General features: G+C 43.9%; 1 long non-coding RNA gene across 2 annotated transcripts in view; it reads right to left on the bottom strand.

Annotated features, from left to right (window-relative positions):
- Positions 1 to 17,756, bottom strand: part of LOC144690901 (uncharacterized) — a 53,583-nt gene that overhangs the window by 25,464 nt on the left and 10,363 nt on the right. The window contains exons 2-3 of one of the 2 annotated variants that reach the window (XR_013578989.1): positions 9,663 to 9,735; positions 7,279 to 7,366 (exon numbers count right to left, since the gene is read on the bottom strand). The exons of the other annotated variant lie outside the window; for it this stretch is intronic. This is a non-coding gene — a long non-coding RNA (uncharacterized LOC144690901). Of the gene's footprint in view, positions 1 to 7,278; positions 7,367 to 9,662; positions 9,736 to 17,756 lie in introns of those variants that run through there. 2 annotated transcript variants of the gene reach the window in all.

The following is a 17,756-nucleotide window of genomic DNA, read 5'->3' as shown; positions in this document are numbered from 1 at the left end:
AGAAAACTCTCTGCTGGTTGTGGTTGTTGGAGGTCAATCATCTCAGTTCCAGGACATCACTGCAGTAGTTCCTCAGGGTAGTGTCCTCGGCCCAACCATCTTCAGCTGCTTCATCAAGGACTTTCCTTCCAACATAAGGTCAGAAGTGGGGATGTTCGCTGATGATTGCACAATGTTCAGCACAATTTGAGACCCCTCAGATACTGAAACAGTCCATGTGCAAATGCAGCAAGACCTGGACAATATCCAGTCTTGGGCTGACAAGTGGCAAGTAACATTTGCGCCACACAAATGCCAGGCAATGACAATCTCCAACAAGAGAGAACGTAACCATTGCTCCTTGACATTCAATGGCACTACCATCGCTGAATCTGTCGCTGGATCAAAATCCTGGAACTCCCCTCCTAACAGCACTGTGGGTGTACCTACACCACATGGACTGCAGCGGTTCAAGAAAGTAGCTCACCACCACCTTCTCTCAAGGGCAGTTAGGGTTGGGCAATAAATACTGGCCTAGTCAGCAACACCTACATCCCGTAAATAAATTTTTAAAAAATTATCGATAAACCAGCAATCTGTATAATATTTTCCAGGAGAAACCAGAGGTTATCAAAGAGATATGCATCATTTCTAAATTTGCTGTATCAACCAGAGACATTGCCTAAGGGATGTTCATTCCATCATCAAAGAGATTAAAAGAAATATTTCTGTGGAGGACATGTGGAGTGTTTGTGACCAGGTTATTATTGAGGAAACTGGATAGAAAATTATGATAGGCAGTAAATAATTCCATTGATAAATGAATTCTTCATATACGTCTTCATGAATGAAGAGTACAGATGAATTCCAAATTCAGTCAAACTGTCTTAGCAATCTTAAATGAAGAAAAAATCTTATTATGTCTTCAGGGCATCTTGAAGAGCTTCACACCCAATGATGTATTTTATTTGAAGTGCAGTCACTGTCGTACTGTAGGGAACATAGCAATTGCTTTGTGCACAGCAAGGTTCCACGCACAGCAATAAGATAAACTGTGTTTGTTTTGGCATTTTAAACAAGGGCAAAATGTCACTCAGAGCACTGGGAAACCCCCTGCTCTCTTCCAATAATGCCAAAGGTTCTTTTGCATCCACCTGAAGTCAGGTCTTCAAGTGTATCCGAAAGATGATATCTCTGACAGTGCAGCAGTCCCTCAGGATAGCATCATGTCATGTCCACGTGAGAAGGGGTGAACTGGTTCCTCTCTATTCAGCATCCTCGGTTGGTCACAGCAAAGGTTTAAGTTTCTTTTTCACGAAGATAAGCCTTTTCCAAATCCAAACATATTTACCTATTTAAGCAGTGAGCAATGAGGAACCAATCAAACAAGGTTTTCTTGAGTCAAAGAGAGAGAAAATGTATTAACCACTAAACCCAAGAAAAATAATTAACATGCGACGTCAAACATTTGACCTTCATGCAAATCATTCAGGGCCACACACACACAGGTATCAGAAAAAATGGGACTTAGAGTCCAATAAAGAAAAGGTAAAGGGATATATGGTTAAGTGTCCTTTGTTTGACCTTGAAGCATAGATTTTTAACATTGTGGCCGACTTAGGTTAGCTAGTTTCATGGATGCAGTCAGATGTAGAAGATGTTGTAATTATTATGAGATCTTGATTCGCTGGTAGGTTTCTGGTAGAGTTGGCTTCTCCAATTGGGCAGCAGGCTTATTCCAAAAGGGAGAGAGAGAGAGAGAGAGAGCAGTCCCCAGCCTGTTTCCTCTGCTGAAGACTTTCTTGACACTGCCTGTGTCACTTGCAATCTCTCTCAAGTGGCTGGGCAGCCATGCCTTGAAATATTTCACCCATTGTGTATTTCCTAGAGGTTTTGAGTGTGTCTGCCTGTGGCAGCCATTGTTTCAATGTCCAGTACTTTGCAGTTTTAATGTCTCTTCCATAGACAGTTACGAGTTTTGATGGGTGTTGGGGTTTTAGGAATTGTCTCTCTCTTCACGCTCCCCTGAGGGCAGTTTGCTTGTTTCTCGCCTTCACCTTGGAATGTGGCCTTGCATTTTTAATCAGTTTGTTCTGCCTCAGTTCAAACTGCAAAATTTCCAGTCAGTTGAAAGTTGAAAAATTGTATTTTCAAAAATAAAGGGAAATAGCCTTGTGATAATTAGTTTACGTCATCAACTGAGACTTGAACCTACAACCTCCTGATTCAGAGGCATGAATGCGACTATCTGATCCAAGTGAACACAAGCTCACTGAAGCAATTAAATCAATGTATTAAGATTTCCTCTTTTACAAAGAAAAAGATAATAGCTATTTTTTGTTGATTTTAATTAAAGGTATTGTCAGGTGTAATTTTCCTGGAGTCAATTAGTCAAAACATTATTTGTTAATGACTGCAACAGGATATCATTTAAATATCCTTTAAACCTAACTCTGAAGTAAGTACAGTACTTCGAACAGGTATAAATGGTGAAATGTTCAGCTGTGGTGTGGGGATTCGGTTCGGAGTGAAGATTCACCATCCATTCTAGGAATCCCAGTTTGCTGAGCAGAGCACAGAAGAGGATGGAGCTGGTAGAATAGGGAGTTGAAAGCCAAGGTAAAAGGAATTACAGGAAAAGCAGAAGTTTGAGCAGATTCTTGAATTTTGGTGCACTTTGAGGACCCAAGGGAGGTATGGAAGAAACATAAGAAACAAACAATATTGCCAAAAGGTGCTCAAGGGCTGCAGTCTTCTTGACTTTCGGGGCCATGTCTTCTTTGCTGCAGTCCTGGGCTGGAAGCACTGAGCGTGGCTGTACTTTAAATGTGGTACCTGGTATGATGAAGTGGTGAGGTAATGGCATGGCGGGCGAATGAGAGCCCGCCCACCATGGAAATGCAGAAGTAATGTGGTGGGTTTGGTCCGCTACCCGCACTTAGTGCAAATCTGGAACAATTCTGCCCAAAGAGTTTATGGAGAATTTCTTTACATGGAAAGTGGTGAGAATGTGGAACTTGCTGGAATTGTTGAAGTGACATTATTGACATATTTAAGACTGATGGTTGAATCATGCAGGAGGACGGAGGGAATAGAGGAATATGGGAGACAGGGAGGAAAGAAGAAATTAGATTGGGAGGAAGCTTGTGTGGAATATAAGTAGCGGCTTAGCCCATTTGAGCCAGATGGCCTATTCTGTGCTGTAGATTCTAATTTTAGATTTTGTTTGGGGCGGGGGCCAGGGTGGGTACTGAACAGAACCAGGCTGAACCAGGCTTGGTTGAACCAGGCTGCATTAAGGGTCGTCTGCTTCAAACCATACACTCTCCTGGTTTTGTTAATGGGTTACAAATTACAATGATAAATGAAGCATCTCTTCATTGTTTTTGCAGCAGAAGAAAACAGCCCCCAGCAATTAAATCTGAAGAGATATCTGAGCAATGACATGTGGGCCTGCTCTTAAAATATTCCGCTTCACTGGATCTCATCCTCCAAGACATCACTCCCATCCTGTGAAGGGATGTGGTTGAAGGATTCTGAATCTTATGTTACAAGTTGTCGGATTTACCGAACAAATGCTTAAACCCTGTCTTTGATAAAATGAGTCAGAAAACTCTGGCATTGAAACCAGTTTCTTAATCATTAGATAGGCAGCTGAAAGTAAGGCTGTGAGGAAGGCTAGCGTCTCTTGACACACAAATTCAAAAGCCTGGATCAGAGGCACATGCTGGTAGGCACCATCCAAGAGAAACATTTCTCCTGCCATACAGGAACAGCTTGGTCACCTGATCCAACACTTTGTTTTGTACTTTATTCGTTTATTTTACCTCATAAAGTTCATATAAATCCCAGGGTTAAATACAAACTTCTTTAAGAAAACAGGATTTGTGGTAAAGTTCAGCTTCCTGAAACTTTACCTCATGTTTTGCAGCTAAACTAATGTTGCTCCCCTCTTTTTGCATTAGTGTGTTCCACTGGGTGATGTCATCGGATAAGCAGAAAATGCCAAGAACAACTTATGACATCATCAAGAGAATAGTCGATTGTGAGTAAAGGGGATGATGCATTAGCAAACTGGAAATAATTATCCCTGAATTGCACTGTTGCTTGTCAAAATATAAAAAGCCTTGCTCAGCATTTAGATTGGGAACGAAGTTTATTAAAAAAATCTTTTTATCGCTGGTAATATCTTGATAGCCAGCTTGTTAGTAGCCTTTGAGTACCAGCTGGTTATGTAGCCCTGGCTTATGTCATGAGAAACACATATAAATTAACACTGCTCAGATTAGCTGCTAACAAGACTTTTATTTTTTTGGGCTAGCTCATTAATCAAAATTTTCAACTTGGCTGTTTCTCACTTCCTGTATGCTTCTGCCAGCAGGGTAATAATAGGTTGCTAAGGAATTGTGTTGAATGGCTCTGGCCAATAGCAGCAGATTTCTCAGTATGAATTGAATCAGAATTGGGGGTGATTCAGATTTGTTCCACACTCTCTTCGATTGTTGGATTGAAGTAGCAGTCCATGCTACTACTAATGCTCTACTTGAACCTCTTCCCAACACTCCTGCCATCGTAAAAGTTGTATATTTTATACATTTGACCAGCCTCAAAACATTGCAGGGATAAAACTAGTTTCTAAGTTTGTAGGAACTTTATTTACAGAGTTTTATACAAAGTTTTAAAATGTCTTCACCATGCTTCAGCTCTTAATTTCTAGTAGTTTATGTGCGTCTGTTTACTTATCTCTGAGTCAACAGCCAGGCTTAACAAATCCAGCACAGTGAGCATAGATCAGTTACCAGACTCAAATCATCAAACACAGAACAATTGAACAATGCAATAACCCTCTGTTCTTTTCTCTCTCAAATGCTTATTTAATTCCCCTTAAATGCATCTACACTATTCGCTTCAACTACTCCCTGTGGTAGTGAGTTTCACATTCTCACCACTCTTTGGATGAAGAAATTTCTTCTGAGTTACCTATTGGATTTCTTGGTGACTGTGGGCAGGATTTTATGTTCATTGGGTGGGTGCATGCCTGATCCGATCGGGCATAAAATCACACGCAATGACATCAGGTGAGCGTCCCAACAACCTGCCAACAATTGAGAGGCCTATTAAGGACCTTAAGTGATTAGTTAAGTTGCATTTTTTGTTGCCCGCTCAACTGTTGGGTTGGCGGGCCGGCAAATAGACAGGTGGCCTTTGCATTTTTTTATGAAACTTCACCCACAGGCAGGTTGAGTTTTCCAACGGTAAGTAAAAAATGCAAAAAAAAAGTTTTCCACTTCATTATAAACATGTCCCTCTTCATGTGACTGAGTCACGTGTGGGGACATATTTATATCGTTTATTAAATCTTTATTTTCCTTTGTCCAAACGTTCAGCCCCATGAGGCAGCTCCGTGCCCTCAGGGAGCTGTCAGTGCGCGCTCCCCAATGCAAGTGCAGGCCTCCGTGCTCACCCTCCTCCTGCCCCCCACCCTGGCAGTGCTGAGCGTTTCAGCGCACCTTTCACACTGGCTTGCCGTCAATTGACCAGCCAGCGTGAATTCACACCGGGGCCTGATCGCGGGCGGTGGTCCATTTCATGGCCGCTCCTGGGCCCACCCGCCTTGCCCGCCCAACGAACGTAAAATCCTGCCCTATCTTATATCGATGGCCTCTAGTTATGCTCTTCCCCACAAGAAAAAACATTCACTCTGTATCTATAAAAACCTTTCAGAATTTTAAAAACCTCTATTAGCCTTCTTTTTTCCAGCCTGTTCATTCTTTCCTGATATTTACACTCACACATTTCTGATATCATCCTTGTAAATCTTCTCTGTACCCTCTCCAGTGCCTCCAAATCCTTTTTATAGTGCGGGGACCAGAACTGCATGCAGCACTCTATGTGTGGTCTAACCAAGGTTTGATACAGGTCTAGCATAACTTCCCTATTTTTCAATCCCATCCCTCTAGAAATAAAGTGTAATGCCTGCTTTGCTTTTTTTTTATCGCCTTGCTAACCTGTGGTACAACTCTGAATGGTTTATTCAGGGTGACCAACTCTTGGGTAATGAATTAAGGACCATTTTGGCATCTTGGAGTTGCTACCAAACCTGTAGAGTGGGCTGCCCGGAACACTGTGCAGGCGCAAAGATGTACTGCATACACATAAAATTCATGGGTCAAACAATGTCTCAGCAGGAGACAACCAGGGACACGGGACCCAGGGCTCAAATACAGTACAGTTGGTCACCCTGGTGTATTGTACTCCTAGATCCCTTTGTTCCTCTACCTCATCTCACCTTTCAAGTATTAAATGACCTCCCTATTCTTCCTCCCAAAATGTACTACCTCGCGTTTATTTGTCTTGATTTGTAAGTTATTTGCCATTTCTGCAGATTTATAAGTGTTCCTTTGTATTTTATTGCAGTCCTCAATCTTGATTATCTCTCAATTTGGTGTCATTTGCAAATTTAGAAATTGTGTTTTTAATTCCAAAGTTCAAGTCATTAATGTAAGTGGTGGCCAGCAGAGATCCCAGCACTGATCCTTGTGGAATACCCACCTTCTTCCCACCTTCTGCCACTCTGAATAATTAGGCTTTACTTCCACTCTCTGCCTTCTGTCTTGAAGCCAGCTAGAAATCCATTCTGCCACTTGTCCCCTGACTCCACATTCTTGGGCCTTATTTGTTAGTCTATTATGAGGCACCTTATCAAAGGCCTTTTCTTTTGATTCTCCCAATTCTTGGGGCACTGCCCCTTTAAATTAAGTTATGTTCATATTCCATCATTGTCTCTTTGCCAGCATAATATGGCCATCACCACTGTGTCATTTGACCAAGAACTCACAATATCATTGGTGCTGAGTCAAAATCCTGGAACTCCCTACCTAACAGAAATGTAGGAGTAACTTCATCACCAGAACTGCAATGGTTGAAGAGGAAGACTCACCACTATTTTCTCAAGGGAAATTAGGATGGGCAATAAATTTGATAGAAATAGCCACATTCTAAGAGTGAATTAAAACATATATGTCTACCATGATTTTTTCCAGGTTTTGGAGCATCTCTTACCAATGTGTAATGACACATTGATCATGAAGGCCCACATGTGCACCAACAACAAACACAACACCATGTGGGAGTGGCACAAAATAAGTGGGATTCCTGAAGAAATGTCCTTGATTTGCAACATTAACTCTGCTCCTCTCTCCATAGACGCTGTCAGACCTGCTGAATATTTCCAACATTTTCCATTTTCGTTTTATATTAAAATGTGATTCCTTGTTTGTCCAGCTATCCACTTATGTAAGCAAGAAACTGTGCATTCCATGTAGGGTGATATTACTGGTATTCTTGACTTCACTCCCAATTTTTTGGTTCGACACCAACCATTTTGCTGAAAAAAGAGACATGTAGTCTAAGCTTTTCATCTTACACTCAACAGGGCAGATTGGAGGATTACCAACAGTAAAGGGAACAACAATTTATACTGCATGAGAAGAAAGTGCTGATTGGTTGGCAAGCAGACTCTGATTGGTAGAAATTATATCCATGAGGATATAGGCCTGGAGGGAATGCTGTGTCCATGAGGATATAGGCCTGGAGGGAATGCTGTGTCCATGAGGATAAATGCCTGAGGGGAATGCTGTATCAGCTCACACAGGTAGAATTCACTTCCAGGGTTAGACACCGTGGCAAAAAACTATGTCAAGATTAGGTTAGGAGAAGATGAAAGGAAACTAAAAAGAGATGTTGATAAAATAATGGAATAATGTCTAAAAAGTTTGAATTTAATGATATTGAGTGTGAGGTGGTCCATTTTAGTAAAACAAGTAACAATATACTTTGAATGGATGATGTGGTGGCATATCGGACAAGCAATTAAAGTCAGAGTCTCAGGTTGACCAGACTGTAAAAGCTAATGGAATCTGAAGATTTTCACAAGGGCTACTGTATATGAAAGCCAAGAGGCAATGATGAGTCTATATAAAATCTCAATGGGCTCCAAACTATGCGAAGGGTATTGTGGCTTTGGTGAGACAGGGTACAATGCAGTTATACTGGGATCATGTCTGAAAAGAGGGAATAGAAAAGTCCAGGTTTTGTTCATTAGAATAAAGTAAATTATAGAGCGATTTGATAGGAGTAATTATCATTCTGATAGGATGGGACAGGGGAGAGAGAAACAGACTTTTTCCTATAGTTGGAGTGTGAAGAGCAAATTACAGGTAAGAGCTTTAGAACTGGGGTGGGAGAGAATTCTTCACAGGGAGTTGTGAGGCAGTAGAATTCATTTCTAGGCCTAGTGGTCAGGGCAGAAACTATGCCAACGTTCACAATTTGATTGGCTAGATGGATTAAAGAAAATGGGATTAAGGGATTTGGGATAAAGGAATCTGGGAATGGGAGGGGGGGGGTGGGGGAATGTGATTCATATCATCTGCTCATGTGGAGGGTCACATGTATCAGATGGGCTGAGTGGCCTCTTTCCATGTGTAACTGCTGTACTGTATAATTATTCAATACTGAGCCTTGCAGGGTTTAAGTGGTGCATTTGAATTCAGGAATGGCTGTTCACTTGGAGAGAGTCTGAACAAGGTTTCAGACAGCAGATTGATCAACCATACCCTGTTCACCAGCACAGTATGACCTGCCAGAAGATTTACATTCCAGATTTTGAGGTGTCCAACTAATATTTACTTTCCCTGTTGCTAGGAGCCGCTGCTATTGCACAGGCAGTTCAGTCATTTCACTTCATCATTAGCAACCGCCAGGCTGCAATTTCACGGGGAGGCAGAGTGTTCAACCCTTTGAGAGCAGGCAGGACTCCACTGAATGTGAACAAAACTGCCATCAATGTATTTCACCATGTTTGGGTGTTGTTCTGAGATGGAAATCAGAAGTTAGTCAGTAAAGATTGACTCCTTTCACATGGGAAAAATGATCCACAGCGAACTGTTCCCCCGATGGTCTGTTGGCCTTCTGGTCTGCGCTACTGCTGCTCGTCCGCTCCCTACACCATAATCAACATTTCTTACTTTCCTGGGATTAGTGGAGGGGCTTCATTTAGGGTCCCCCCACCCTCCAGGATTGGCCTGGACTCTCCAGGAATTGAAGATCAATCTCCAGGATGCTGCTGTGTGCAACTCTGGAGAAAAATCATTGGGACATTTAAAAAAAGGTTGTTTTATTTGCCATTTTCTTTGAACATTTCTCTTTACCAATATAAAAATGTTGAAAATGGGAAAAAAAAGGTTGTTTGGCTGACAGTCAAGCATCATCCAATTGGGTAATGAGTGTTTTTGCTTTCCGATTGGCGTAGGAAGGCAGTGCGTCACAAGGATGGATGTGTTGGCCGACTAATGGCTGGAGTGTGGGGGCAAGTCATGTGATGAAATCTCCAGGAATACATTTGGCAACCCTATTCATCATATCACTGTCTAGTTTAGCTGGGGTTTGTGGAAACTGCACTCGCAACCTGAGCCAGGGTGCAGGGGTGTAACCCAGGGTGAGAGGGTGATATTCAAGGTGAGGGGGCGGTACCCAGGGTGAAGGGGTAGTACCCAGGGTGAGGGGGTAGTACCCAGAGTGAGGAGAGTGCGCCCAGTGTGAAGGGGTGGTACCCAGGGTGAGGGATATGTCTCACACCCAAACTGTCACCTCCCCTCCTTGATAGCTTCCTCAAAGCTTACCTGTAATCTCACTTCAGACAGCTCCTCCTGTTGTTCAGTGTCAGACCCCGCCTGTGCGAAGTGTTCTGTGATGCTTTGAGAATGGAAATGGCACATTCTAAATGTTCGTCAATGTTATCTGGTACAGGACAATCCTGGGCTGTCTCGGAGCCTGAGATCTTCTCCAATGACCTTCTTAAATTGTTTACACTAAACTGCATTCTCTGAGCTGGGCCCCGGCAACGACAGCATCAAGGTTGAGAAAGAAAACGCTAGAGAGCCCTAGTTTAACCAAATGTTCACAGATAATTCAGATGAACACTTTCTACCAGACTTTCTCCTTTTCCAATGAAGTCAGGACGGCTCAGTTGATGTTGATGGGCCCTATTAACCAGGCACCTTCATGACCTATCATTACATTAAAAAGATTCCTATCTTAAAACATCAGGTACAGGACTCAGTCATTATTCTTTTTCTCCTGGTTCTCTCCAGTTGAAAATCACTGGGATAAATCTGACTGAAATACTGGGGAGGGGGTTGGCTGTGAGTCCGACATGGTGAGATCCACAGCTGATCCTCCAATTGAAATAGGTATCAAACCCAGCTATCACTCGTGGTGCATTCACCCCCTGCATCACTGAGCAAGCTACAGGATTTATTTGGATATTTCCTTGCCTTGTTCTTTCTTGGGTTTCTGTGACCACTGAAATGGTCAACCTATTCTTGGACTCACGGTGTTGTTCCATCACCAGTATAGGGGGCAAGAAATCAGGTAACTCTCTCTCTCTGATTTCATCACTCTCACATTAAGTAATGAAGGCACTCTGAAATTTAATCAGGATCTTTTTTCCATTATTGATGGAAACCCCAGATAATAAGGGCTGCTCATGGCACAGGAGCCTTGCATTTTTGTACCCAGACCTATATTTGCATTGCACCTTTCACAAGCACAGGACATCCCAAAGTGTTTTACAGCCAATGAAATACTTTTCAACTGCAACGTAGGAATCCCAGCAGCCAATCTGCACACTGCAATGTCCCACAAATAGGTCTTGTTGGCTTGGGGGATATATATTGGCTGTAGGGCAGAGCAAGAACTAACCTGCTCTTCTTTAGATCTTTCACATCCACCAGAGAGCTAGGGGCCACAATTGGCCTTTATTTAACACCTCATCTGAAAGTGGCACCTTCAACAGTGCAGCACTCCCTCAGTACTGCACTATAGTGTCAGCTTGGATTATTGTGTTCCAACCTCTGGAGTGGGACATGAACTCACAACCTCTGTCCCAAAGATAAGAGTGCTACCCACCGTGTCTTGGCTGACAGCTATACATTCAGTGCGTTAAATCTATAGGTTGTGATTAAATAATGCTGAGTTTGGTTTTTAGAGGGCTTGGAGGAAGAGGAGACTGAAGTAAGTGAAGAGTTCCAGTGTTGGGGTCCAGAGAAAGACTGAGTTGGGCTAGGAGACAAACACTGAGCTGAGGTGCAGTTAGTCATGATCTAATTAAATGGCAGAACAAGTCAATGGGGCTGAATGACCTGTTATGTTTCTAGGTTGGAAGAAAGAGGAGAGAGAAGGATTGTGTATCAGTTGACAGGTTTTTCTTTGTGTTTTTTGGGAACTGTGACAGAGGCAATTGATGGTCCTCCCCATTGCAGCAACTCAGATCTGCCTGAACCCTTCTAAATGGTCTGGCATTAGGTCAACTGGGATTTGGAGTTGGGTCTAGAGCTCAGTCCTAATGCTTCTCCGCTGGTGGCAGCTGACAGTCAGTCAGGATGAATAAAGCTCAGTGTTGAGTTGCGGTGTGTGAGCACTGTTTAGACTGGGAAAGTGATTTCAAATAGTGGGAACTGTGAGTTTACTAGGTACAAAAAAAAATCCTCCTGGGAAGAAGTGGAGAGTGCTGAGCACAAGACACAGGGCCAGCTGTGCAGCTGAATGGACCCCAGGCAGAGTCCAGACAAGAGGACCCTGACAGATCAGCAGCTGGCACTGATTTCTAATGGATCATATGTCCAATGTCCAGCTGCCATTTAAACTTTTATCAAAACTGTTACGATGAAACTTGAGTCACATGACATTGAAATGTTTTGGTTCAGTTCCACTGAATATTTGAGCACAGCAACCTGGTCCACAAAACCAGTCAATGTGTAAACTTACAGAGGATGATTTGGGGCGGATTTACAACACCTGCTGCAGGCTCAACTCTTCTGACCTGTGCTTTGCCCTTTGAAGTCGGAATTTAAATCTGTTGATCAATTCTGTGATGCCTCATGCTGTCGATGGGCTGTCACACAGAACTAACGCATCTCAGGAAATGATTTGCAGCTCAGGAGCCTTGCAAGGATTAAGTTTTCTAACAATTTCACCAGCTTCACCAAGACAGTAATACTTACCCCTAAGAGCGATGGAATTTCCCTGTAACAACTTTATTTTATCCCTCCCATATACTGGAAACCATACAGGTTGAGAGGGAATTGGCTATGAAGAGATATAGAATTACATGGAACAGACAGCACAGAAACAGGTCATTCTGATCAACTGGTGTTAGAATATTATTTCTGCATTTATGCTCCATCCTAGCCTCCCCCAGCTCCTTTTTATATAAACCCTATCCACAGATCCTTCTATTCCTTTGCCCGTCATGTGTTTATCTAGCTGCTCCATAACTGCTTCCAACCATTTGCTTCAACCACTCCGTGTGGTAACGCTTTCCACATTCTCACCACACTCTGGGTAAAGAAGACTCTCCTGAATTATCCAAAGGCCAGGGCAGATAATCTCTGAGCAGAGACAAAAAGAAGGATTGTCTACCTTGGAACTGATGGACACCAGCTGTTGATGATGAGGCTCCAAGCTCTACGGGCAGATGTTACAGAATGAACGGATGCAGTGTCCAAATGGAATGTGTAGTATTCAGTTGTTCAATTGTTCTGTGTTTGATTAGGTGAGCCTGGTAATTGATCTATGCTCACTGTCTTTGATTGGTAAAGCCTGGTTGTGGACTCAGAGCAAAGTAAATGGACACCACAGAAGCTACTGGAAGCTAGAGCTGGAATAAGCACAGGGCAGACGTTTTGTGATTGTAGAGATGTTTTGAAACTCTTGTACTAAACCTGTTGCACACTTTTCTGCATTGCTCTGAGATATAAAAAATACACAACAGTATGTTCAGCAGTATCATCAGAAGGTGGGGACAAAATTGAAACAGAGAACCCCTGACCCTTCAGGAAGACAGCAGCATGCAAGGAACCTTGTCTCTGCCCTCCAAAAACTCTTATTTAAAGTAGGATGCAATTCTAGTGGGATACAATGATATTTTGCATATAGCAGCACAAAGTTCAGCTTGATGAACTCTACCAAAAGCAGCAGCATGCAAGCCGCTATGAAACGACCTGGCATAAGGCATGAGGTGGACTGAGTATTGGAGTGTTGTTTGGGGTGCTCCTGTAGTCACTAGCTAATGCCACACAAAACTATAGGGAGAAGCCTAGGCCTGTGGTGGAGCAGCCAACTTATACCAATGTCCCAAGAAGATGAACTAGCCCAGCTCACTTTGGCTGTGGGTGTATCACCTGGAAGTATCTTCCATTTATCATTATTCTTACAATGCTGACTCACTTTCTTAAGTGTTGCTGCCAAACCTTCACTCATCAGGTGCATGATACACATGCCATGTCCTAGGATGTTACTGGAAATACTGTTCTGTTCCTGATCTCCCTAGGACAATGAAAGCAGAGCAAAAGACACCAAGGGCTCTAGCATATTACAGCTGCTTGCTTCAATCATGACACCCATGCCAAAGTTCATAACTCACAAGTGTAATGCCAGGTCAGGAAAAACCAATCAGAGAACGTGCTGAAAGCTCATATGTTGCAGGCAAGGGATTGACATCCTATTGGGAATTACCTGCCTCCAGATAGGAGAACAAAATCTGTTTCCCCTAGTTGTTCTCAGGACATTAGCAATATTTATCATCAATCTTTGAGAATCAGCCATACTGGGTGGGGCTGGAGTCACATATAGACTGGACTAGGTAAGGATGACAGGTTCCCTTCCCTGAGGGATACTGTTGAACCATTTGGGTTTTTCACAACAGTGGGCAACTTCCTTGGTCATTTTTCTAATGGAAGCCCACAAATTCCCAGTTTTTGGATATAATTTAAACTGATGGGGCTGAAGTTTCCTGCTTGGGTCATGACCTGTTGGGTCAGCCTTGACAGCACATTGTTCACAATCTCTCCAGAAGTGGCCAATTAAGAAGCAAAATTCAATGAAGGATCATGGGCAGAACAGGGAAACAGGAGGCCCAATGGGGGAGCTCACAGTGTTGTCTAGCCAGCTGGGAGAGGTGGGTGCTGCTGAGACCGCTAAGAGATGGCGAAGGTGCCTCAATTGAGGCACCCACAGCAGCACTGTAAAACGTTAAAAATCCCTCATGGCCACTGCTGTTAGGTGATGACAGGGGGAACTTCCCCACAGGATGGCTTGCAGCCATGGCTGAGCCATCAAATCCCTGTAGGTCTATGCTGGGGAGTGAGGAGGCAATGATGGCATCCCCCACCTCCCCCCATCCCCCTCTCCCTGGCCTCCCGACAGGAGGCCCCATCTAGATCAATCCTGGTCTCTGGTCTCAGTGGGGGAGGGGTTGGGAAGGAGGGGACGGGCCATCAGGAAGATCCCAGTGGTGCCATCACCTTTCCCTCAGTTGGCCTATTAATAGGTCTAATTGGCTACCCTGCTGCTGCCATGGCTACCCTGCCTCAAGCAACATTGCTTGAAGGGGGGAACGCGTTAGGCAGCCAACCCAATTAGCAATATGCCAACTTTACTCCCTGCCGTGTCCCCTAAACTGCCTCCTTGGGATCAGGAAAATTCAGCCCATGATCCCTGGGTTCCTGGTTGAGAACCATAGCTAATAGATTACTGCACACTCCACCACGAGGAGTCTATCATGGTTAGCGGAGTAGCTGCATCCTGGACATCATTGCAGTTGTATATGAGGGATTGTAGGGTACACATTTGAGCTATGGCTTCTCTGTGGTCCACTGCAGGACAGGTCCAAAGCATAGAAGGAATTTTCTCTCATAACCTCTGTGGATGGTGCCGTTCCAGTCTTTGGTACCTAGTTATAGGATCACTGCCGAATCGATCAATCATTGGGAGCGAGGCTGAGCTAACCAACTGGGAGATGTCATCCGGATTGCTTCCATTCAGGTTGCTGGACATCCAGCTGGATTACCCATCAGGTGGCAGGAGAAGGAAGAAATGAAGCTGCTTCTTCTTGGACATCCTTCCACTCAAAGTACCAGAGAGCAGGAAAGTGCTGGAAACCACTGCTTTCTCAGGTATGGGTTGTCTGGTAGCCCAAGGCTACTACCATCATAATGTGGACAATATCCAAAATCAGCTAGTGGCTACAATTATTCTTTCCACTCAAGAAGTAGATAGACATAGCCTATTGGTAGGTCAAGCTCACCCTGAAATGTCAGCAAGAGAAAGTACAGGGTTCAAAAGTGTTGAAAGTACAGTGTAGGGATCAGAGCTTGTGATTTATGTTTATAGAAACAATTAAATATTGATTTGTTTTGGAGTTGAGGAAAATAGGCTGTTTGACGGAGTGAGGCTGCTGGAAACGGGTGTCATGTGATGAAGCTCCAGGAATTGGCCCATTGGCTAGGGCATCGTTCATTGGAGAGTCTGGGTTGTGAGTTGGATGATGGAAGTTCAAGGGATGTGTTGCTTATACAATACCTAGATGTGCAAAGCACAAAACAAGTTTGGTCAGTTTTTGTGTCCATTACTGGGACTCATTCTGAATCACAAAGCCCTGCCCCGATCTCACCACCTCATCTGTCCCTCCGCCTCGACTTGCTCTTGTTCAACATCTTACCGTGTTAACTACAGCTCAGTGGTAGCTCTCAGTGCCACACGTGAGACTTGTACACAAAGTCTACGCGGAAGCCCATAACCACCTTTGCTGAAACACGTTCTCTGGTCATTGTTAGATTGGTGTCTGGGGGACTTTGCTGGGTGCAAATTGACTGTTACACTTCTGATGGGACTATAATTCAAAAGTCCTCCCTTTCCTTCTTTGAATAACCTGTTGGCACTGTCCACACCTGCAATCGTGCAGTGTATTGTACCTGGGAATGGTCCTACCTGTCAGCGGAGAGAAGCTTCATCAGTGCTCACAGGGTTAAAGGCTACGCTGCAAATAAGCCACAAACAGGGAAACTCTTCATCTCAGGACCTGGAGCAGTCTCACTGAAGCAGGAATATCCTTTTGCCACACACAATTAGACGCAAGGTACTCTTCGAGCAACTCCTCGTGCTCGTGAAGGCCAAGCAGTGCTCATAGACACAATATCAAAATAGGACCGAGGTGACTGTGGGATGTAAACATCCCCACACATTTTCCTCCTAGTGTGTGTCACACAGACAATAGGCCATGGACCAGCTGTCAAATATTCTCTGGGCTATCATCATTGTGGAGATACAGGTCAGCTTCTTGGGAGATATCAGGTGGGAGTTAGGGTTGGGGATTGTAGTTCAGTGGCTGTTGGGGGAGGGGAACGGGGTACAGGTAGACTAAATTGCACCAATTCTATTCTCTCCAGTTTCCCCCCTCTATCCAGTTCTGGTTCATCACGGACGTTAATGAGGTCTGACTGTAATCACTTCAAACCCTTTAGGAAGTCTGCCCTCTGTTTAATTGGCCCTGGGAGATGTTTTAGCCACTTGATAACAAACATGAAGCATCATTTATTTTCCTTTGAAAAGGCAGCGTGATTACATTAAATACACACACAGGCACACGCACACAAACACACACACAAACAAACAGACACACACACACAAACAGACACACACACAGGCACACAAACACAAACAGACATAAACACACACAGACACACACACACACACACACACACAAGCACAGACACAAACACACACACAGACATCCCAGGCCTCTTTCTGTGGATTCATTCTGGACCAATAGAAAAAGTTCCCTTCAAGTACCATTGGGTGCGATGTCAATAAGGTTAGTTTAAGACACTTTACATGGTTGATTGGCTCACAGTGGTGCTGTATTCAGGCTGGTTTCCACAACAAGGGCTTTGGTATCTGTCAAGCCGGGCTGAGAGTGCCCACAATGAAAGCTTTCAGGGAGCTTTCTGTCTATATGAAGTGTCTGTTCCTCACACAGCCCCAGGGATCCTGTCTGAGCAGGATGCTCTTCCCAAACCCCTCTCCGCTTTCCCCTCCCACCAACAAGCGCCACCGCCCCCTCCACTGCCACCAACTCCAGCCCTTAACACAGGAATGCAGAGGATGACAGCTGGCCTAATCGATCGACGAAAGTGATTATTCAATTAAAATATGGATAGGCCCCTTGCTTCAGGGAACAATCCCGCATGTGTTCTGTTGCCGACTAACTGAATGTAAGGACAAGTGAGTTAAGCAAATATTTATACAGTGCAGTCTGAATGGACCCTGTTACAAGTGCATTATTCCAGCTCTCAGCTCCCGTGCCAGTCTGAATGAAAAACTACAAGCGCGAGCAGAAACACATGACCTCTTTAGTGATCTGTGGCTTCACCTTTTTAATAAATGTGTAAAATTCAAACAACCCCCTTTGCTGGGGTCTTGGCCCCTTCTTTGAGCCTTTTAATTCCTTCCCACCCTATACCTAAAGGTGTTAATTCACGCCAGGGCGGGGTGTAAGAGAGACATTGCTCCATGCCACCTCGATTCAGAGAGGCTTTCAGCACCCTCAAGAGTTGCCAACTCTTGTTGGATGTATTCCTGGAGGCTTCATCACATGACATCCTGCCTCTAGCAGCCTCTTTTCCTCAACTCCACTGTTATTTTCCCAAAGAAAGCTGTTCAAAGAAAAGGAAGAAAAACACACAGTATGTTTTTAATAGCCCCTATGCTTATTCTCACAACAGAGTGACCAAGAGACTATGGAGGGATTTTCTTATGAGGAGAGGTTGAGTAGGTTAAGCCTGTACTCATTGGAGTTTAGAAGAATGAGGGGCGACCTTATTGAAACATATAAGATTCTTAGGGGGCTTGACAGGGTAGATGCTGAGAGGCTGTTT

Source organism: Cetorhinus maximus, chromosome 2 (assembly GCF_964194155.1).
Source record: "Cetorhinus maximus chromosome 2, sCetMax3.hap1.1, whole genome shotgun sequence".
NCBI classification, from domain to species: Eukaryota; Metazoa; Chordata; class Chondrichthyes; order Lamniformes; family Cetorhinidae; genus Cetorhinus; species Cetorhinus maximus.
Note: the sequence above shows the minus strand (reverse complement) of the source record. Positions and strands in the feature narration are given on the sequence as shown.